We start from the raw sequence: 23289 nt of genomic DNA on the forward strand, positions 1-23289 counted from the left end.
ACGATTTAAGCTGCAAAGCTGTGATTTATCCAGGCTTTCTGGTTTCACTCTGTACAAATCAGCCAGTAAATGAGTATGTATTTGTCTTTCATTATGTTAAGGTCTTGTTTTTACCTCCAAGTGCATTCTTCTGCATTTTTTAAAATATAACATGAACTCAACCAGAAGGTAATGGAGTGCTTTACATGCGCACCAGTTACATTACACAAGGTCACATGCATTATTTATAGATATGGGGAAATTAAGTGATTTGACCAGACTCACATGATGTTGAGCCGATGCCAAGACTGGAACCTCCTTCCCAAGTTCCACTGCCAGCAACTCTGGCCGAAGGTAAACCCACATCACTTGTAGAGGAAGAGAGGGAGGCAGAAGCCACATGAAAGCTCAGCTCGTTATGGGCTTGAGGTTCCAAGAGGATCTCGAGCTCAGACAGAGCCAGACTTTAGGCTTGAGCCTGCCTCGAGCTTTTAGTGGCTTGGCTACATCTAATGATCACAGTCTGATTACAGATATGCTCCCATGGATGCAGCCTTCCTGAATGTTGTTTTTAAAACTTTCAAAAACCATTCCAGATAAAACCACTAGATGGCAGGAGTATCCACATTGACAAAAGAGACAGACGAACATGCAACTAAAAACACACACGCACGCCTCCCACGCCCTCTCCTCCCAAATAGAAGGATAGATAAGCAAGTTAGAAATAAACAGGAGTGAGAAAAAAGCATATACAGGGATGAAAAAGAACAAATAACACAAGGGAAAAGGTCAAACAAAGAGAAAGATGCAAGAGAAAACTGCTGTCAGTGAGGTCAGACACAGCAAAATCCTCTGCATCACTTACATGAGCACTGATTCCTCCACTCAGACACAGAAATCTGTCTGAAATGGCTTACACAAGCATGTGCACCCGCTGATAGGAAACACTGGGAGGAAACTTAGTAAACACTCAAGAAAAACACACCAGAGAAGGGTGGCTACAAGTGGGAAATGCACACTCAGGGGAGAAAGGGTGAGAGAAAAGGGCACAAAAATAAGAAATATAGGGTGAGACAAAGGGGAAGGAAAAATACTACAAGGAGAATAACACGAGAAGGAATATGTTGTGAAGAAGAAAGAAAATAGTAACTCAATCACAAAACGAGTGGCAGAAAGACACTATTCGACATGAATCAATGAGTACTTGCTCCATGCTGCAGACGAAAGAAGAGGAAGTGAAGCCAATACAGCCAGGCCAAATCAGGAAGAAGGAAATAAGAGTGGTAATGAAGCCAATGAATGGTAACCAATGGACAGGCGCCAAACCCCTTGTTGTCCACAATATGTCTTGCAAGCGATAGCATATGTGCTTGAACATGCGCTGTCACAGGTGAGACCTAAAAAAAACATGAAGACCTCATTCAAGTATACACAGGTTTTGTTTGCTTCCGTGGGAGTCGGCGAAGAGAACTACATCTGGCTACCCAGAGCATCAAAAACAGAGCATGCACAGTAACGTTTCCGGAGATGTGCCTCCACACGCACCTTTGACATCTTGATACTAGCAAGATACAGCATCCAACACCTCGGCCAATCATACAAAACAGCGGCAATCCTTGAAGTCGCTGACAAATCCCTAATCCCTCAAGGAAAGTTTGCTCTCCAGCCACTGGGACTCATCTTCAGTAATTTCTCACAACACACCATTCAAACAATGACTCTTCATCTTATTCACTATGTTCAACTCAAACTTCAACACTGAGATCTCCAACCTCATCACAACAGCCTCTTTCAGTTATTCAAACAACATCTTCCTCTGAGACTTCAATGTTCCGGGCAACACCGACACCAAGCTCCCGAAGGATGACCTGATGACCTCCTCCACCTTCTGAACTTTGGTTATATCAAACAACATTTCTCAATCCTGGTCCGTATCAAAGACAACACCCTCTTTACCTTGTCTTTGCCTCCATGCGTAACCTCATGTGCCATCCACTGACTAGACTTGGTGCCACCCCAGTCAACTTCCTCTACACCCTACCCTCTTATTGCACCCAGCCAAAGCCCTCCAAACAGACCCGACCCAAATATCTGGCACTTCGGACCTACTCAGAGAGGGTTACACCCATCTGAATCCCTGGGTCGGACCCAAACCATAAAGCAATGAAACCTGCCCCTAGAAAAACAAGCCGTCAGCCCCTCTATGCTCACAGAAGCCCACAATCACCAAGCTCCACATCTGAAAACAAAAGAAGAGATGGCGCAAAAACAGGCCTTCACCACTATAAAAATGCTGTGGTTAAATGTCTAGGTAAAATATGAAAAGCACAGGAAAAAAGTCCTTTTGGAGTACATAAACGAGTACTCCTGCAGTACGCTATTACACACTCTGACAGGCCTTTTGCATTGACACGAGAATGAGAGGATATTCGAAGTGCGTAACCCTGTGCCATTCCTCTATTAGTATATCTGAACAGAAATAGATCCAGTGGGCTCTACATGGGCCACAAATAGTGCAATCCTGGATATGTGTGGGTTTGGTCATATGTGACACATTGGATTTTGAATAACCTAACTGCAAGAACAACAGTATTTCAATAAAGCGCGCGATCCATCATCGACATCATGTGGCATGCTTCATCACTGGGGCTGCTCCTTTGTCAGACCCTTTTGAGTGCAAGACAGGCTCATCCTGAGCTCTTGGAGTGAACAAACATGGAACACTTCGAACAGGGTTATGCACCTATACAGATTTAACTGTGCTTGGACTATGGTTATGACCAGAGGTAGAAGTGGGTGGGATCTGAGGGGCAAGACGTGGCCATACTTTTTTAATCTGGCAAAAAAACAGTTCAACTGTTTTATATTAAAAGGCAACTGTCCCAGGACACCCACATTTGAGATACCTGAGCTGACGTGGAAGGGAAGAGAGTCCCTGCTGTGAAGCAGAGGGAGGGACAGACAGATGAACAAGAAATAAGTCTTCTTGTCAGAGTGTCTGCTGCCTGAAGTAAATGTAAATGTGCATATTTGGTTAATCTGCAAATGTAAAGGGTGATTGGAGGCTGCTATTGGCTTTAATTGATGGAGTCACTTGAAGACTATTCCTTTTGAGAAGTATTGTAAGGTGACCAGATGAGCAGTGGAGGTCATGCTTTTGATGGACAGTTATAAACAATGTTTGCATTCGGTACAGTCTTCATATTACTCATCTATATTTTGGGAGCACTTTTTATCTTAAACCAAAATCTTTTTTGTGCACTTTGTGGCAGAATATCTTATGGTGTGTGTAATGCAAGTTTAAAATAATAACATACATATTCACAGTGCTTTCTGTCACAGGCTGGGACCTTGAAATACTAAAAACACACAAGTGACCAGTTCCCACTATCCCAACCAGAATTCAATTCTGTGGCTCTCTGGTTACACACACAGATATTTGCAGTGACTGCATTAGTAAATAGAGGCTTCCAAACATAAAACAGTGCTTCTCTCACTGATTAGTTCAAATTGTATTCATTTTTAGGTCTCGCTGAGCCAGCGCATGCACTGCTCTGCGAGACATTTTGTTAGTGGTATTTCAAAGTGCTACCGCTAGCTTTGCTTGGCCACCAGCTTGCGGCCACGCGCGCATGCTCGCATGCAGCCGCCATATGGCTTTCTGCATTCCACACATGGCTGGATCAAGGCTTTCCTTTTGAATGCTCCGCCCCCCTCCCCCACCACAGAGCGCATCCAGCTCCTCCCTCTGGCTGCTGCTCCGGGCGTCATCTGGCCACATTCACTTTAATGGCCGCGGGGCCGTGTCACTTTTTCCCCCTCCCCGCGATCACTTTCAATTCCCTCCCCCTCCCCGCGATCACTTTCGCGAATCTTCACTGCACCTTGTATCCTTGTTTTTCTTATTCTTTAAATAATCTTTATTTAGTGTTGAGGTGCTACATGGGGATCTTTGCGTCATGATTTCCAATGTAATGTTCGCTCTGTCTGTGCTACAGATCGATTAATGAGGTTTGAGATGCCCTGTTGTTTTTGCTTCTTTTGTGCTTATTCTGCGAGTATGTTGATTTATAACTAGCATTTTTGCAACAGCAAAGAATCTGTGAAAGTCTTCCCTTTATTTCTGTGTGTCTTATCACACTTCTTATACGCTGCACAATACATGTAAATGTAAATGTGTATGTACTTGTATAGCGCACTGCCACCCCCAATGGGGGTATCCTGGCGCTTTTACTCATACCGCTGTGGAACCCTTCCTGGCCTTTCCCTGTGAAATGTCCACTCCTGGGCACCCCCATGGTGAAGCCAGGCATCCCAGCGCTGCTGGGGCCGTTGTGAAGATTAAGCAAGCTATTGCCCAGAGTTGCAGCGTGGGACCCATGATTAGAATAGGCACCAAGGCGAGGATTATCAGGTCCGAGGAAATTGAATCCAAGACCCGCCGAGGCGGGGGATTGAACTCTGGTCCCGGGCCAGAACTCTGCATCAGGGTCTGCCACTCTAACCATTGGGCCACACTTTTCCACTTGATGTTCGGAGGACTAATCCTAGGAATGGATCAGCTTTACAACTCTTATTTGTGTGATAAACGTGCGTGTTTTTTTTTTAACGTTCAGGGAAGTGGGTCTCTGCTTGCGTCTATGAGTAGGCAGCTGTGCCAAGTCAGAGTATGTGAATTATGTACACAGCTCTAAACTATTCATGCAAGCTAAGCATGCTGTAGGGTGAACACTCTCATTGTTTTCTGGAGGCAGGTAGCACTGTTAGCATATCCTGTGTATCATGACAAACATAAGTGAAAATAACCATATTAATATCCTCCACAGGAAATTAGAATGGGTATTGAGGCTGAGCGGCAGCAAACCCCACGATGAGGTAAAAAAACTGCATCGTTGTGCTGTTGCATTACGTGCCGATGTTTAGCATAGCAGTGAATACTTTAAAACAGACGTTTCACACCACGAGAACATGAAATGCATTTAGATGACTTGGGCGTTAATTTTGCGCTGAAACTTAGTGATGTGATCGGGGACGAGAGGGAGAGTTGCATGACAGTTACACATGCAGCCTGCAGTCGTGTGCTTGGGCGCGCCCCTAATGAAGTTTGTACAGCTTCTCTTTCGAATGTATATAGCATGCATGTACCATGGACGACAGCTGGCCGGATGCAAAAATGCAATGTCTGATGTAAAAATCATATGTTAAGAGCAATAGGTTTTTAATCATGGTTTATTTCTAAATTTAGGTGGTGCTGACGTCTCGGTCCACGCGCGTCAGATTAGCTCTGCAAAAACAAATAAAGAAAAAATACGTTTTATTTGGCATCCAATTCGGCGGTTCTTAATGTATTTGCCCCCAAAAGATAAAAGGCAGAGAAAGCTGAACTTCAGTTAAACTATTGGGCTGCATGTTGCACTTTGATCTCAGCAGCATGCCTTAATTAACTGAGGTATCTTAGCGGTCATTTAAATAATTTTAAAAACGTTTAGTGATTTCGTCTAAGTGAAGTGTATTTCTTGGTTTTGTAACATGCTTTGGCGAACGTCACTTTCCCAACAATATTCACATGTTCCCTATTAAATATAATTGTGTCATGAGTTTCTTGTTTAGGAGCACACAGCAGCTCGCTTTGATCGACATATAAATGACTGCTGCCATACCCCCCTGCTTCGGGTTGGTGCCTGTCCTGGCTGCCAGTTCCTTGTTCCAGACTCTGCATCAAATCTGCATCAGGTGCTCTCTCACTAATCCTGCCTGTTCCCAGCTGCAGCCCTGTATGAGGTTGGTGCCTGTTCCCTGTTGCAGACCCTGTAAAGGGCTGGTGTCTGCTTTCTCGTTCTAGCAGGTTTCTCTTCTCAGACCCTTTTATGAGTCTGTTTTCTGTTGCAGACCCCGTAAGAGGCCGCTGTCTGATTCCAGCTTCAGACCTTGTAAAGGCCTGGAACCTGCTCTGTTGCAGACTCTGTCTGCAGGCAAGTGCCTGACTCCTGTCATAGACCTTGAAAGGGCTTGATGTCTGCTCGCCCTCTCACTGGGTGCCTCTTTCTTGCCTTCTACTCTGTATGGTGTCTGTTGTCTGTTCTCTCTCACAGGCCCTGTATGAGGCTGGCTCCTGCTGTCTGGCTGTGACAGTCAGTTCTCTGTGGCAAACCCTGTATGAGGGTCGTGTTTGCTCTCACTTTGGCACTCTGTTTTCTTAGTCACAGAACCTATTTGACATACATATGCTGTTATTTCATATCAGACCAGGCTGGAGCACTCTGTTCGTCATTACTCGGTGAACGCCCGCTCCCTCTGTAGTGGACCCTACATACTACTTAAACAACAGGCTGATGGCAGACACTGTGCCCCTACCGAGAGGTATCTACTTATGAGGACCTCACTGCCTCCACCTGTCTAGAATGGCAATGGGTGCAACTTTACATTTCGCTTGTCCTAGAATCTAAGGTACGGGGATTGTCGAGTTCAGACCACGGCTGTACAAGGACTAGTATATGTTTCCTTGGGCAATTCGTGTTGCTTGTGACAGACTATTGCTCAGAAACTGGCTGTTCTAACACGAAGTGTGATGGACTGCGTTCAAAATACCTTTAAGTGAGAATCCTGGAAGAGCACTCCTGGGTCCATATCTCTGGTGATGAGTGGGGCAGTTCATGTTGTATTTTAACTTCCCACCCTTTTATCTCACGTCCTGTTATACCTGCATCCTGCCACTACTCGGTCTGCTCTGATACTTCCCCTCCGTGTTTCAGAACTGCCACTGGCCTGCTTTGCTTCAAGAAAAAAGCCACAGCTGACCCTGCAATCCATCATAAATTCACCTACTCTCACTACACTCCTACTTTTACAAATGCCTTGTCTTCTACCACCTCCCCTTACTAATTTCCATCCATTATTGAATGAAGCCTTTTCAATCAAGATTTTATGCCCTGATTTCTCTGAAACTGCTTTTTGTCCTTTTCCCGACTTCATCACATCTGCTTGCGTCTAGTCGGTTTGAGTCCCAGTTAACTACTCAGTGTGCACCGAACCCTTAAAATTATATTGGTCCACTACCCAAATTGTTTATGGCCACCACTTTTTATTGAAATGCTAATGTCCTGCAAAATAAACAAGCATTGGCATAGCCAATAGGTCTCGCCTTTGGGACCTTATAAGTGTTTAGTTATCCAGCACAATATCCTTGGTGCAACAACATCAGGGTGCCGATTCCGATCCTGTAAAACCCGATTCATCGTACGGAGCGTATTCTCCATACGACTCGTACCCGGGAAATCCACCGTACAATCCAGCAAGTACGATTCGTACAGAAATACCATTTCCGTACGAATCGTACAAAACACCGTACGGCTCAAAAATACCTACGAGTCTGATCCTGGACAGCGCGTACGCGACGTCCGTATGGAGTCAGGCAGCGTTTTACGGACCTGCAAGTACGATTTGTCCCTACGTCACTCCGCACAGCTATTTTTTTACGGCAGCCAAAAAAAGCCGGAAAACTGAGTCCGACGCGAAAACGGAGCCCCGGTACGCGACGGACAGCCATGGACCCCATCCTACGTGTCATCCCGGCCCTCTTAGCCTACGACCTGGTGCACCGAACCCGACGCACACGCCGCAGAAGGTGAGCACAACACCCAGCGGCCAAGGGGGGTGAGGGGCAGGAAACATACCCCCTACCCAAATTAAAACCTACAATATTAAGGACATAAATTACCTCAAGGGTTCGGTCACTCTGGGGGGCGTGTCCACCAATCCCTGCGTCATGCAACAACGGAAGTGGACGTGTACGCCTACCCCTACGGCAACACTACAAAAGTGCTAAGCACCGTAATCACACATACATTGCGTGGGTACGGTCCATAGCACTATATCAGTGGTGCCGTGGGGGTACGCGTGGTACAGACCGTACACACGCTCTCAGAGCGTGTGCACGGTCCGTACCACCATTGTAGTGGTGCCTTAGGGGTACGCGTGGTACGGACCATGCACACGCCCTCAGAGCGTGTGTACGGTCCGTACCACCATTGTAGTGGTGCCGTAGGGGTACGCGTGGGACAGACCGAACACACGCCCTCAAAGCGTGTGTACGGTCTGTATCACCATTGTAGTGGTGCCGTATGGGTACGCATGGTACGGACCGTACACATGCTCATAGGGCGTGTGTACGGGCCGTACCACGCGTACCCCTACGGCACCACTACCATAGTGATACGGACCGCACCCACGCATACATAGCGTGGGTACGGGCCGTATCCCCATTGTATTTGTGTCGTAGGGGTGCGGGCGGTACGGAACATACACACCCCATGAATGCGGGGGTACGGTCCGTACCACACGTACCCCTACGGCACCATTACATTTGGGATACAAGGCGTACACACGCCACGAATGTTGGCCTACGGCCTGGTGCAGCATATTACCACTATATTGGTGTGTGTGTAGGCCCAGGACAGCAGTGTACTACACCAAGGGGGTGGGTGGGTGGCTGCATAGGATTCCCAGCAGTGGACAGACATGTAAGGGGTGTCTGCAGAGGACTCCCAGCATTGGACAGACATGTGAGGGGTGGCTGCATATCACTCCCAGCAGTGGACAGACATGTGAGGGGTGAGTGCAGAGGACTCCCAGCAGTGGACAGACATGTGAGGGGTGGCTGCAGACGACTCCCAGCAGTGGACAGACATGTGAGGGGTGGGTGCATATCACTCCCAGCAGTGGACAGACATGTGAGGGGTGGCTGCAGAGGACACCCAGCAGTGGACAGACATGTGAGGGGTGGGTGCTTATCACTCCCAGCAGTGGACAGACATGTGAGGGGTGGCTGCAAAGGACTCCCAGCAGTGGACAGACATGTGAGGGGTGGCTGCATTTCACTCCCAGCAGTGGACAAACATGTGAGGGGTGGGTGCAGAGGACTCCCAGCAGTGGCCTGCAATATGAGGGGTGGGTGCATATCACTCCCAGCAGTGGACAGACATGTGAGGGGTGGCTGCAGAGGACTCCCAGCAGTGGACAGAGACATGGGTGTGGGAGCAGAGGACTCCCAGCAGTGGCCTGCAACATGAGGGGTGGGTGCATATCACTCCCAGCAGTGGACAGACATGTGAGGGGTGTCTGCAGAGGACTCCCAGCAGTGGACAGACATGTGAGGGGTGGCTGCATATCACTCCCAGCAGTGGACAGACATGTGAGGGGTGGGTGCAGAGGACTCCCAGCAGTGGACAGACATGTGAGGGGTGGCTGCAGAGGACTCCCAGCAGTGGCCTGCAATATGAGGGGTGGCTGCAAAGGACTCCCAGCAGTGGACAGACATGTGAGGGGTGGCTGCATATCACTCCCAGCAGTGGACAGACATGTGAGGGGTGGGTGCAGAGGACTCCCAGCAGTGGCCTGCAATATGAGGGGTGGGTGCATATCACTCCCAGCAGTGGACAGACATGTGAGGGGTGGCTGCAGAGGACTCCCAGCAGTGGACAGAGACATGGGTGTGGGAGCAGAGGACTCCCAGCAGTGGCCTGCAACATGAGGGGTGGGTGCATATCACTCCCAGCAGTGGACAGACATGTGAAGGGTGGCTGCAGAGGACTCCCAGCAGTGGACAGACATGTGAGGGGTGGCTGCATCTCACTCCCAGCAGTGGACAGACATGTGAGGGGTGGGTGCATATCACTCCCAGCAGTGGACAGACATGTGAGGGGTGGCTGCAGAGGACTGCCAGCAGTGGAGAGACATGTGAGGGGTGGGTGCAGAGGACTCCCAGCAGCGGTCAGACATGTGAGGGGTGGGTGCATATCACTCCCAGCAGTGGACAGACATGTGAGGGGTGGCTGCAGAGGACTCCCAGCAGTGGACAGACATGTGAGGGGTGGGTGCAGAGGACTCCCAGCAGTGGACAGACATGTGAGGGGTGGGTGCAGAGGACTCCCAGCAGTGGCCGGCAATATGAGGGGTGGGTGCATATCACTCCCAGCAGTGGACAGACATGTGAAGGGTGGCTCCAGAGGACTCCAAGCAGTGGACAGAGACATGGGGGTAGGTGCAGAGGACTCCCAGCAGTGGCCTGCAATATGAGGGGTGGGTACATATCACTCCCAGCAGTGGACAGACATGTGAGGGGTGGCTGCAGAGGACTCCCAGCAGTGGCCTGCAATATGAGGGGTGGGTGCATATCACTGCCAGCAGTGGACAGACATGTGAGGGGTGGGTGCAGAGGACTCCCAGCAGTGGACAGAGACATGTTGGTGGGTGCAGAGGACTCCCGGCAGTGGCCTGCAACATGAGGGGTGGGTGCATATCACTCCCAGCAGTGGACAGACATGTGAGGGGTGGCTGCAGAGGACTCCCAGCAGTGGACAGACATGTGAGGGGTGGGTGCAGAGGACTCCCAGCAGTGGACAGACATGTGAGGGGTGGGTGCAGAGGACTCCCAGCAGTGGCCTGCAATATGAGGGGGTGGGTGCATATCACTCCCAGCAGTGGACAGACATGTGAGGGGTGGCTTCAGAGGACTCCAAGCAGTGGACAGAGACATGGGGGTGGGTGCAGAGGACTCCCAGCAGTGGACAGATGTTAGAAGGGCGACCCCCGGGGAGTCAGATGGTGTCGGACTGACCACCCCGAGAGGCACCGTTCCGTAAGGATGCAGCCGAGTGCCGCTGAGAAGCCTCCTGGGCGAGGTCCTTCTCCTAGGATCGTACAGCCAAGTAATCCCCTCCCACCACAAAGGGACACAACCAGGGTATCAATGCTCACAAGTCGTTTATCAGAATTAAGGGTAGGTCTCCGTGGCAATATTTACAGGTGGATCAAGGGATCCAAAAGAGTCTCAGGGATTGGTTAGGAACGGGGGTAGCGGGACAGTCTCAGTATCAGCCCGGGACGTAGTCCGCAGGGGTCGAGGGGTCGCTTCGGTGAGGTCGAGCCGCGACGAGGTCAGCAGGGCTCCGGTGGTTGCTTCAGCGAGGTCGAGCCGCGACGAGGTCAGCAGGGCTCCGATGTTCCGTGAGGGTCTTCTTCCCAGCAAGGGGGAGCCGCGACGCAGTCAGCAGGGCTCGAGTTCTCAGTTCCAGGCAATGAGTCTTTCTCCGTAGGGTCAGCCGCGATCCGATCAGCAGGGCTCTGGACTCCAGGATACAACTGCCGTCCTGGTTGTGGGCTGCCCCAGATATATGGCTGGAGCCCTTTGATGTCCGGACCCTCGCGCCTGGGGGGCCCGAGGGGCCGGGATGAGAGAGTCCAGACACCCAGCGGGGGGGTGGAGCCATCGCCCAGGTAGGCCGGAGGGCGTTTGGGCCCAGGTGTCGGGAGGCCCCATCGAAACTCCCCTCCTCCGGGATCTGTGGAGTGACCACTCGACCCCCTTGGGTCGGGTCTTGGCGCCTTGATGTTGGGGCTTCGCAGGGACCGAGGCCCGGGCGGGCCGCATCGCAAAGGCTGGTGCGGGTAGCGGGGTACAAGCTCGGGGTGCCCCGAAGGGTTGGGGTTGCCCCCGTGTGGTCTGGTAGGAGGGTTCGGAACCACGCCACGAGGCCGGGTCCAACAACAGACATGTGAGGGGTGGGTGCATATCACTCCCAGCAGTGGACAGACATGTGGGGGTGGCTGCAGAGGACTCCCAGCAGTGGCCTGCAATATGAGGGGTGGGTGCATATCACTCCCAGCAGTGGACAGACATGTGAGGGGTGGCTGCAGAGGACTCCCAGCAGTGGACAGACATGTGAGGGGTGGGTGCAGAGGACTCCCAGCAGTGGCCTGCAATATGAGGGGTGGGTGCATATCACTCCCAGCAGTGGACAGACATGTGAGGAGTGGCTGCAGAGGACTCCCAGCAGTGGACAGACATGTGAGGGGTGGCTGCAGAGGACTCCCAGCAGTGGACAGAGACATGGGGGGTGTACATCATTATCAGATGACCACAACTCCATGGGTGTATGTACGCATCCCTAACTGTCGACAATGATGATAGTGCCATAACAACACATCACTGACAGCAGTGTCCCACTCCCAGGAGGATGGATGTCACTCCCCTACTGCATGACACACCACATGTGGGTGTGAGGACAAATAACACATGCATACCCACCCCTGGCGGATGCAGCACAATACACACACTGAGATCATGCCACAAGACTGCATAGTCATGTCACTGCCTACTAAACTAGGAAAGCCAAAGGGAACATACACTGTCACGCACATACCAGGACAGATAGGAATGTGCAGGTGCTGGGCCAGCCACAAGATGTTGTCTCACAACATGGAAGGACTAGGGTGGAGTTCACACAGATACAATGCCCACAATTGTGAGTCAGGTGTCCAAATACCCAGCTGAAAAAGTACCACATGTGTGCTAGGCTGGGAGTACACACATGCATAGTGCTGAAAAGTTAGAATTTCCCCATGAAGGCATTTCGACATACTCAATACACAAGTGCAGTGACTAGCAAGGATGGCACAGACGCAGCCGGAGAAATTGCTGAGCAGCCACGGCCATAGTTGAAGGGATCCGTCACCAACAAAGGAAATGTAGACACAGGTCAGCACAACAATTGTGCAACTCTTTGCAGAGAAGATGTCAGGTGCCACAGAGGAAGGAGCACTCCTTGGGACAATGTCTCAAAACAAAAATAACACACACTAACAATGAATCTTTGCAGAGACCTTGTGATGGCACGCAGACACCATGGTCCACCTCATGACCAACAGAGTAGAACATTTCTCAGAACCATAACACATTACCACTACACCAACTCCAGGAGCCTCAGCACCAACATCAATACCTGAAATGCAATAGTGTGCAAAGTAAAAAAAAATGCTTTATTCAGCATAAAAATAAAAAATTGTAATGACACTATCTACAAAGGCCAATGGCCAGTCCACAACAGAAGTCCTTGGGGGGACACATGGGCACGCGTCTCCCCTAGCTTGCCTGCACATTGGAACCCTCAGGTTCGTCGCCCGGGGGGGGGCATCATGTGGGGAAGGACCAGGCACTGCAGGGACAGGAGGGGGAAGGGCAGGTGTGGTGGGTGCAGGGGTGAACGTCTCCAACGCAGGGGGTGTGGGCAGCAGCAAAGGTGGATGTTAGCACGTCGCTGCACACTGCTGCCAGGGCGTCCAGGGTAGCGGGAAGAAATACCAGGGCCAATGGAGGTGAGGTGGCTGAGGGGGGGTGGGCAAGGGATGGGGTGCAGCGCCCGGGGGGGAGGAGGTGGACAGGGGGGGGACTTGACTACCCTGGCCGGGGACTTCCTTGCCCGCTTGCGGGGTGGTGTCACAATGTGGGTGATGGCCAGCTCTTCGGGTGTCAGTTTGGCAGGGGAGCCAAGGGGAGTGCTTTTGGAGGGACCGGGTTGTGAGGCATGGGGACTCCGACTGTGGCTGCGTGCATGTCTTTTTGCCCCAGACCCAGTGGGTGTGCCTACATCCCCCTGAGTGTGCGTGACAGGAGGTGTGCTGCCTGTGTCTGGTGGGGTGCGTGCTTGGGAATGTCTGGGTGTGCATGGGACAAGTATGGGAGAGGGAAGTGTGGATGGGGCTGGGGTGGGGGGGACGAAGCGCTGCAGGAGACTCACTGCTGCCATCAGTGAAGAGTCCATGGACCGCAGAAACCTGCGTTGTTCAGACATCGATGCTGACATGCCCTCCATGAACGACACCATCTGTGTTAGCAGTGTGGTGTGGCCATGAAGGACAGTCAGCACCGACGCCTGCCCAACCAGCGACTGCCGCAGTATGTCCACAGACTCTGCACTGAGGGCAGCAGGGGTGACAGGGGCAGGGGGTGCGGTGCCTGTCCCGAAGGAGACATGGGGGTGCCCTGCACGGACAGAAGGGACCGGAGCAACTGGGAGGGCGGTGCTGGGAATGGAGGAGGCGGGGACAGATGTTGGGCTGCTGCCAGGTGTTGTAGCAGCCTCCGCCTCCTCGATGAGGTCAGCCTCGGACCCATCTGCGTCGTAGTTGGATTCGCCACCAGACAGGTCCTCTGACTGACTCCCCTCACCCTCCGTGCCACTGGCTCCCGCAGACTCGCCAGCACTGGTGGCACTGGTGCTGGGTCCCTCATCCAGGTCCGTGCCGGTGTCTCCCTCGGTTTCCAATGATGATGCTGTGGGCAAGGTGAAGATACAGAAAAACACCAGTCACCTGTATACATTTGACACATGAGTCCAAAAACAATAGGTCACAGTGCATATCAGGCAATGCATCATGAGTAACAGCTAGATGGTGAGCAAATACGTACACGCAAAACGGGACAAGCTATATATGGTCTATGTAGACCTATCCGCTGCCTTTGATTGCGTTTCCCATGCTAAGCTCTGGTCAGTTTTGTCACAATCAGGAGTTCACGCCCCCCTTGTAGATTTTCTGAGGGAGTTATATTCCAAGGCATCCACGAGGGTGCGATTCGGTGTAAAAGGCGAATTGTCTGCGTCGTTTGGAGTAGAGCGTGGGGTTCGTCAAGGTTGTGTCCTGGCCCCCTTTCTCTCTCTTCTCACTGTATACAAATGGTCTGGAGGTGGAGATGTTGAGGGGGGGCCAGGATCTTCCGCAGGTAAAAAAACGCCCAATCCCCGCTCTGCTCTACGCGGATGATGCCGTTTCCCACGCGAATTGCAGAAGGCTTTGGATAGGTATGCAGACTTTCTGGGGAGCCTTGATTTACATATAAAGATAAAAAAGACATATGTAATGGCAGCAGGTACAGGGAAAAAACGGGTCAAAGATATATTTCTTAGTAAACAAAAACTTGAAGTTACGGCCCATTATCCCTATTTAGGCATCATGATTGACAACAAGTTGAATTGGAAAGCCGCAGTTGAGGCACGAAAACATTCTTTCATGAGAGCCATTGCTGCACTCATAAGTTTCTCCCAAAGGCTGGGTAAAAGGTCCCCGGTAGAACTGTTAAAAATCTATAGTGCTAAATGCCAGGCAATAGCCCTGTATGGGGCGGGAGTATGGGGGCACGCTGACACAAGTGCCCTGCAGGTGGCAGAAAACACGTTTTTAAGGTTCCTTTTAGCGGCACCCAAACGTATTTCCACATTAGCATGCCCCACGGAACTGGGGATCCCGTATTTAGGGGATTTGGCAAAAATTCAACCACTCCTTCTTTGGCGACGAATATGGATCTCTGAAAAGAACATATTAACTAAACAAATCATGACAGATTGTATGTTATTAGATCACTCAGTGCAAATTAGTTGGCTCCTCTATGTGCGAAACTTCTTAACTGACTTAGGGTTAGAGTCTTACTATACATTACCTGAGACAATCTGTGAGATTTCAAGGAAAGATCTGAAAGCAAGGGCACTGAGCCATTTAGAAAATTTAAGGCTCACGAATGAAGCAACGAAAGCTTCTGCCCAACATGCAATTGCAGTTCAGACCACTCTGCTAATTCAGCCCTACCTGACACTTGACCTTAAAAGTTTTGAGAGACTTCTTCTGACGAGATTCAGGTTAAATCTCTTCCACCGATTAGTCGCTTTTCCTGTAAGAAACAGTTGGGACCCAATTCTTTCACCATGCCCCTGCGATGAAATATCAGAACAGACGACTATACACACTGTCCTGTTCTGTAAGTTCTATCATGGCCATCGCAAACTCTGGTTATTACCTCTGTTGAAATTCTGGGGCCTTAGGCGTTGTCGCCCGGCTATGTTACGACTCCAGTTTCTAGATTCTGAATGCATCTGCTATCATGTCGTTAATTTTTTTAAATGTATTTTTAAAAATAGAACAAATTTGTGAAAAGTCCTTTATTTGTGAATTGGATGACATTCTTTTTTTCTATGTACAGATAGTGACGACAAATTACAGTAACTCTGTAACATTCCGAGAATATGTTTTTAACTGATATGTTGCTTTTATGGTTTTTTCTATTTTGTAAAACCGAATAAAGAAAAGAAAAAAAAATTAGGACAAACCAGCCCAAAACTTTAATGAGAAAACACTGAGGAGCTAGCGTCTGGGAACAGGTGAGCACAGCAATACAATGAAGTCATGCCACCTCTTGTTTACCCTGAAAGAAACAGTAGTGGTGCACCCAAGGCTAAGTAACACACCTCAATACCAAAGGTGTCCCCACACTCAGAGACCTGTAAGTACTGTGGAACACAAAACTAAAAAAACTTGGTCCCTTGGGAATCACAATACTTGACACAATCGACATGGTCAGAAGGTGGGAATGTGCCATTTTGTGAACAGAACACACATGTGCCTTCATAACAGATGGCTCCCAAGGAGGTGCACACAAAACTACATGTACCCAGTCATTGAAGAAGCTGCCAGCCTTCTTTAAAGAAGCCACTGTTAGTAAGAAATATAGTTGCAGCAAGTACATATACATGGGCCCACGGAGGGCTTGATGACTTGACACTCGTAAGTTGGTATCACCAACAACCAACGACCTACCCAATTTCCACAACACTGGGGGAACATGTAGATGTGTAATCAGAAAAACAGTCTCATTAGAACAGTGCCTTCTTTCAAATTGTGCCAGTGTGTTCCCTGAAAGTGTAAAGGTGGTTTGGTGTGCACTTCCTTGGGAGACATCTGTCATGCAGGCACATAATAGTTCTTAACAACAAAACATCAAACTAAAGCATAGAAAACATGAAGACCTGTTGACAAGTGTTGTGAGTGGCAAGGTACAATACCTTGTGACTAACAACTTTAATTATGTCAGTTGTCACATGGCCATCCGTTACCTGATGACACAGTTGCCAACACATCTGACCCACTGCCTGTCATGTGGAGTGGCACACATGTTCAAACACAAGACAATGCATGAGCTAAGGGGCCTGCTATTGTGTTGTAAATAGGCATACCTGCACTGAAGAGACACCCCCCTGGCAAGCCAGAATGTCCACACAGATGTCAGCACACAAAGACCAAACTACGTAGGATCTGGACCACACACTGGTGCAAAACATGAATGAGCAGGAATCATGTATCTAAACAGTTGACACATGCTGCAAAGCACAAACATTAAACCCTGCACAACATCACGGGGACACTGCACGTTGAGTCTCTGTCCAGCCAATTATCACACACAGGTCAGACCTGGCAAGGAGACATAAGGTCTGGCCATGTAGGCCTCGCCCGCACAAATCCTCCATACCCGAGACAATGTTATTGAGACAGATCAAGAAGTGACACCTCTTAATCAGGCTTTACTAAAATGTGCAGCAAGACTTCCCAAATGTACTCCACATCACCTTGTGAGGCTGCCAACACATATTTGTGACAAAAAACCAGTGACAGATAGTTGTGAATAGACACACAGGCACTGCCCAGTGTGAGTATGCACAGGCCAAATGGGGTCTCCCTGTCCAGTGGACACATGTAGCACACTTTGGATAAATACAAATGAGGCCAGGGAACAATGCCAAAGAGGCAAACATATGCTGAACACTCTGAGAATGGACACAGTGTTGGATGACACACATGATTACGAGGCAAGGGTGTCTCAGGGGACTGTAGTGGGCACACTGCTCCTTGTTCCTGGAATGAGCTGACTGTAACATGAGCAACCGTCCTGGCACTATGCATATCTCCCACTCATGCACATCATGTCTGAGGCCACAACATTGGTCATGCATGCTGCAAGGGTGTACATTTGAAACCTCACACTCCGATGTTGAGACTCATCATCAGTGCCAACAAATATGTACCCCCAACAGAGTGAACAGGACAGGGCACAGGCAAGGTACCAACACATGTCACAGACCCCCCTCCCACATGATGCTGAAAGCAATGTGCACTTGAATCAACTAGCAGGCTAGATGACCATGTGCAATTGTGATTACCAGACCAGGGGACACATGTCAAGGGACGAATAACAGCACCGGTTGACTTTGGGGAACAGAATATGCACTGCACATATTAACCCTGGCAGTGTATCCAGGCTACAGAGCACTTCCAAAGGCTGGGGACACACAACACAACAAACAGACAGGTACCTACCCCCTCCTTGCTGCTGTCCCTCCTGTAACTGCCTATCCAGGTCAGGGAACACCACCGCCAGGACACGCATCATGTGGGTGGTCAGGCGTCGGTGCCCGCCGTGGGGGCATAGAGGTGAGAGCCCCAGCTGGACCCGGGCGATCCGCCGGGTCCAGCACCGGATGTCCTGCCACCGTTTTCTGACTTGGGCTAGGCTCCGACTGCGACCCCCGCCACTCTCACGGCCCTGACGATCCGCTTCCAAATCTCCCCCTTCTCGTAGGCAGTTACCTGTGAGGATGACAAAGTGAGACAACATCACTACACATGCTCCATGTCACAGAAACACACATTTGAACATCGATGATATGTTGAACAGGGCATAGGATGCTGCCAAGGAATCCCATCTTATTCATATCGACATTGGCCTCTGTGGAAGCCCCAATGCACTACATGGCATTGAAACTACACAGGTGGCAGGAGTGGTGCGACACACTCCCTGATCATGGCACACACTGTGCATCACATGCAACACCAGGCTGATGGACAGCACCTCAAAGCAGTTACATGCCCCAGCCCACTGACGCAACCTCAGCAGAGTACACAGACACACACAGGCACAGATCAATCACCTGCCATTGGCTACAGCGGATACATACCTCACTCTGCACATGTGCCACTTGCCTGTGGGGTGTCACAGGTGTCGGGCTAGCCCAGCGAGTCAGACACACAGCACGGCTTACTCCTCACATCAGATGGGTAGAGCTGTTGCCTCCTCGATGCAGCTGTGGTGCAACACTTCACATAGACACTCACCCCCATGATAAGGAACCTTCACACACATCAATGTCCAGGAGGGCGTACACATCACTTGGACACTCTCACCACAGCTCCCCTCAACTCATACACATCTGTGGGTACAGTCACCTGTCACACCGGGAGACCACTGAATCACCTCAGGACAATAGCCAAAAAATGCCACCCAAGATTTGCCAGGCTGAATGTGTCATGCACTATGCAGTGAATGTCACAGTAAGCACAATGCAAGTGAGGAGTGCACACAGGAATTACTTCATGCTCTGCATGACAGACATAAGACTTCCCCCCCCCCCCCCCTGGGACCCACTCTAAGGCATGTCTGTCACACCTGGACACAATGCCAGAAGTGACAGCCACAAAACAGGTGCACAGTCAAAGGTAGTGGGGTCAGCACTCACCTGCTCCCCTAGTCTCCCATACAGGCTGGGGTACTGTGGGAGGAGGACATTCGGCAGGGCCTCATTCTCCTCCATGGTGAATGGCTGGGCCCTCTCCACAGTCCGTGACATGGTGCCAGAGGAAGCACAGACAGCAGCAGTGCGGTCGACAGGAAAGTTGTGCAGGCAAGTGCCCTTACATGGGTTCTGGCTGACTTATATCTGTCTTGCTGGGGGCTTTCATTTACAGGAGTACAGAGTGATTGGTCAGACTCATTTGCATCCTATGTTTCCTCCAATCACTTTAAACATACACCAATGACATGAATTTGCATGGTTCAAATTTTGAGCATCATAGCAAGGCAAACACCACTTTGCAACATTGTAATTTTTGGCCCAACTGACTTTTCAAGCCCACATGATGGCCACATTGCAACTGAAATCTCTGTATCCATGACAACCAGCATGCATTTTGGGCCTAATACTTGTCCCCTATGTAATTTCTGAATCCCAAAAACATGTATGGTGCGTTTCACACATACCCGTACATGTACGGCACCACTACAATAGTGATACGGACCGTACACATGCTCTGAGAGCGTGTGTGCGGTCCGTATCACTGTGGTAGTGGTGCCGTATGAGTACGCGTGTGTGTACGGTCCGTACCATGCGTACTCCTACGGCACCACTACTATAGTGATACGGACCGTACACACGCTCTCAGAGCGTATGTACAGCCCGTACCACGCGTACTCCTACGGCACCACCACTATAGTGATACGGACCGTACACACACTCTCAGAGCGTATGTACGGTCCGTACCACGCGTACTCCTACGGCACCACCACTATAGTGATACGGACCATACACACACTCTCAGAGCGTGTGTACGGTCCGTACCACACGTACTCCTACGGCACCACTACTATAGTGATACAGACCATACATACGCTCTGAGAGCATGTGTACGGTCCGTATCACTGTGGTAGTGGTGCCGTGGAAGTACGCGCGTGTGTATGGTCCGTACCACGCGTACTCCTACGGCACCACTACTATAGTGATACGGACCGTACACACGCTCTCAAAGCGTGTGTATGGTCTGTACCACGCGTACTCTTACGGCACCACTACTATAGTGATACGGACGGTACACACGCTCTCAGAGCATATGTACGGCCCGTACCACGCGTACTCCTTCGGCACCACCACTATAGTGATACGGACCGTACACACACTCTCAGAGCGTATGTACGGTCCATACCACGCGTACTCCTATGGCACCACCACTATAGTGATACGGACCATACACACACTCTCAGAGCGTATGTACGGTCCGTACCACGTGTACTCCATGGCACCACTACTATAGTGATACGGACCATACACACACTCTCAGAGCGTATGTACGGTCCGTACCACACGTACTCCTACGGCACCACTACTATAGTGATACAGACCATACATACGCTCTGAGAGCATGTGTACGGTCCGTATCACTGTGGTAGTGGTGCCGTAGGAGTACGCGCATGTGTACGGTCCGTACCACGCGTACTCCTACGGCACCACTACTATAGTGATACGGACCGTACACACGCTCTCAGATCGTGTGTATGGTGCGTTTCACACGCTTACACTGGTGATAGGAGGCACACACGAAAGGAATGGAGGTCTCTGACTCGCACAAGGCTGTACATCAAGTCATTGTCATTGCAGACTTTCATGTGCAGGGCCTAGGTGTGTCAGGCAGTGATATTGCACATGTCTCCTCATGTAGTTGCACAATTGATGTGTGACGACCTGTGTACACATATCATGTGTGATGGGGCACTATGTGGCACACTTCCCCTTCACACTTTGCACATGTGTGCCTGTAGTACAAACGTGTCAAGCACAGCATCACTGGTATGGCACAGTCACCACCACCACCCACAACTGTCCCCTGATGCCAGGGACATGGACACTAACAACTGACATTTCACAATCACCATGCCCTGATGTGACTATGTCATGTGTGTGTCATGTGTTCCCATGAGCTTGCTGTTAGTGTTCCGTCAACTACATCTGCTGTTGCTGCATCCAACATGTGTCTGTGTGGAGACGGGCATGGCACACATCTACGCACACCATGCCACATGTGGATTCCCATGTAAGCAGGGTCTGTATGCATCTGACATGATATTTTCACCTCAGGACATATCTGCGTCGTCTGAATGTCTGTGTTTTCTGTTTTCACGTGTACCCCTTCATGGCAATGTGTGTGATCTGTACATATGAGTTTCCATGTGACCTGTGCATCTAGCTTGCCGTCAGCTGTCTGTATGAGATGACATCCTTCAAATGCAGCTATGTGGATGTATGTCACTCCTGTGATGTCTCTGGCTGTTCACTCAGACTGGCCCCAAGCTCATTTCAGGGCATGTCATGTAGACTTGCCATTCAACGGGTGTATCTGGCTTTTCATAGGAGTATCACCAAGCTAGCATACGTGTCCTGGATGTATTGCGCACACCAGACTCTGTATTTAGCAGATGTGTAGTAGCAGTTGAAGTATGTGCTCTGTTCATTGACATTGATGTTGTTATGCTCTCAATCCTCGTCATTCATCACAAATTTCTGCAGGGCACAGCCTGTCCCCCGAACAATGCCAGACTTGGGTGCCATGAGGGAACGTGCCTGCATCGGACGTTACCGATTCACTCAACAGTTGATCGAGGACTTGACCGCCAAGGTGGCACCACACCTCCAACCGCACCACAGGTATCCCACTGCGCTGACCCCCAAGATGAAGGTGATGGCAGCCCTACATTTTTTTGCCACGGGGACGTTTTAATTCACCATAGCTGATGTTGGTGGCATGTCACAGACCATGTTCAGCCGTGTCCTGCGTGATGTTTTGGCAGCCATGTTGGAGCACCTTGATGAATTCATCCATTTTTCGACTCCTGAGGAGTTGACAGGTGTCAAGGGTGATTTCTATGCCCTGGGAGGGATGCCCCATGTCATTGGGTCCATTGATGGGACACATGTGGCTTTGGTACCACCACAGGCATAGGAGGTAGCCTATCGCAACCGTAAACATTACCACTCTATAAATGCCCTTGTGGTGTGTCTTGCTAACATGCTGATTTCCCATGTCTGTGCACGTTTTCCAGGGTCAGCACATGATGCCTACATCATGAGGCGTAGCAGGGTGCCACAAATGATGCTGCGGCTGCACAGCGAACGAGCATGTCTTGTTGGTGGGTATACTCTGTTTGTCCTGTGTGTTGCGGTATCTCTGGCTCTTACGGCATCTCGTGACCCACTTATTTACATGATGATTCCATTAGGGGACTCTGGCTATCCCAACACGCCATGGCCGATGACGCCTCTCCGCAACCCAACGTCAGCTGCAGATCACCGGTACAACAATGCACACGGGCAGACCAGGCGAGTGATTGAGAGGACGTTTGGCCTCCTGAAGAGCCGGCTTCCGGTGCCTTCACAAGACAGGTGGGTCCCTCCCATATGCACCGACAAAGGTCTGCAAAATCTTCATCGTGTGCTGCATGCTGCACAACATGGCAGTGGAGAAGGCAGTACCACTCATCCTGGAGCAGGATGAGCAGGAACATCCACCCGTGGAGGATGAAGGGCTTGGTTACGAGGCAAGTGATGAGGAGGAGGAGGATATCCGGAGTCAGCTCATACGCAACTTCTTCTCAAAATGGTGAGTCACTGGGTCTGAGTGTGCACGCTTGGAGGCTTGGGTGGCATGTGTTGCAATGTGTGTGTCCCGCTGACTCTATGCTAAATGACTTAGATTTGTGTTCTGATGTGTGACTCGAGTGATGATGTCATTCCACACATTTTAGCAGGGACAGTTTCTTTTACATTAGCATGGGGACAACATTGTTCCTGTTTAGTAAATGTCCATGTATGCGGAGAAAAAATATTTTCGCTGACTTCTTGTGTTTCTGTCATTCCCAGGTTCTTGCGCATGTTGTCTGCTCGTGTCATCGTTGTCCTCCTGCTATTCCTCATGAGTATTGCAACGTGTGCTGAATCAGCGTTCCATGCACGGACATGGGGAATTTTCATTTTGGGTAAGGATTGCAGCAAGGCATTTTGGGGGTGGTACGTGTTTGGAATGTGTGGGGACTGGCTCTGTGCATATTGT

Source organism: Triturus cristatus, chromosome 3_2 (genome assembly GCF_964204655.1).
Source record: "Triturus cristatus chromosome 3_2, aTriCri1.1, whole genome shotgun sequence".
In the NCBI taxonomy this organism is placed as follows: domain Eukaryota; kingdom Metazoa; phylum Chordata; class Amphibia; order Caudata; family Salamandridae; genus Triturus; species Triturus cristatus.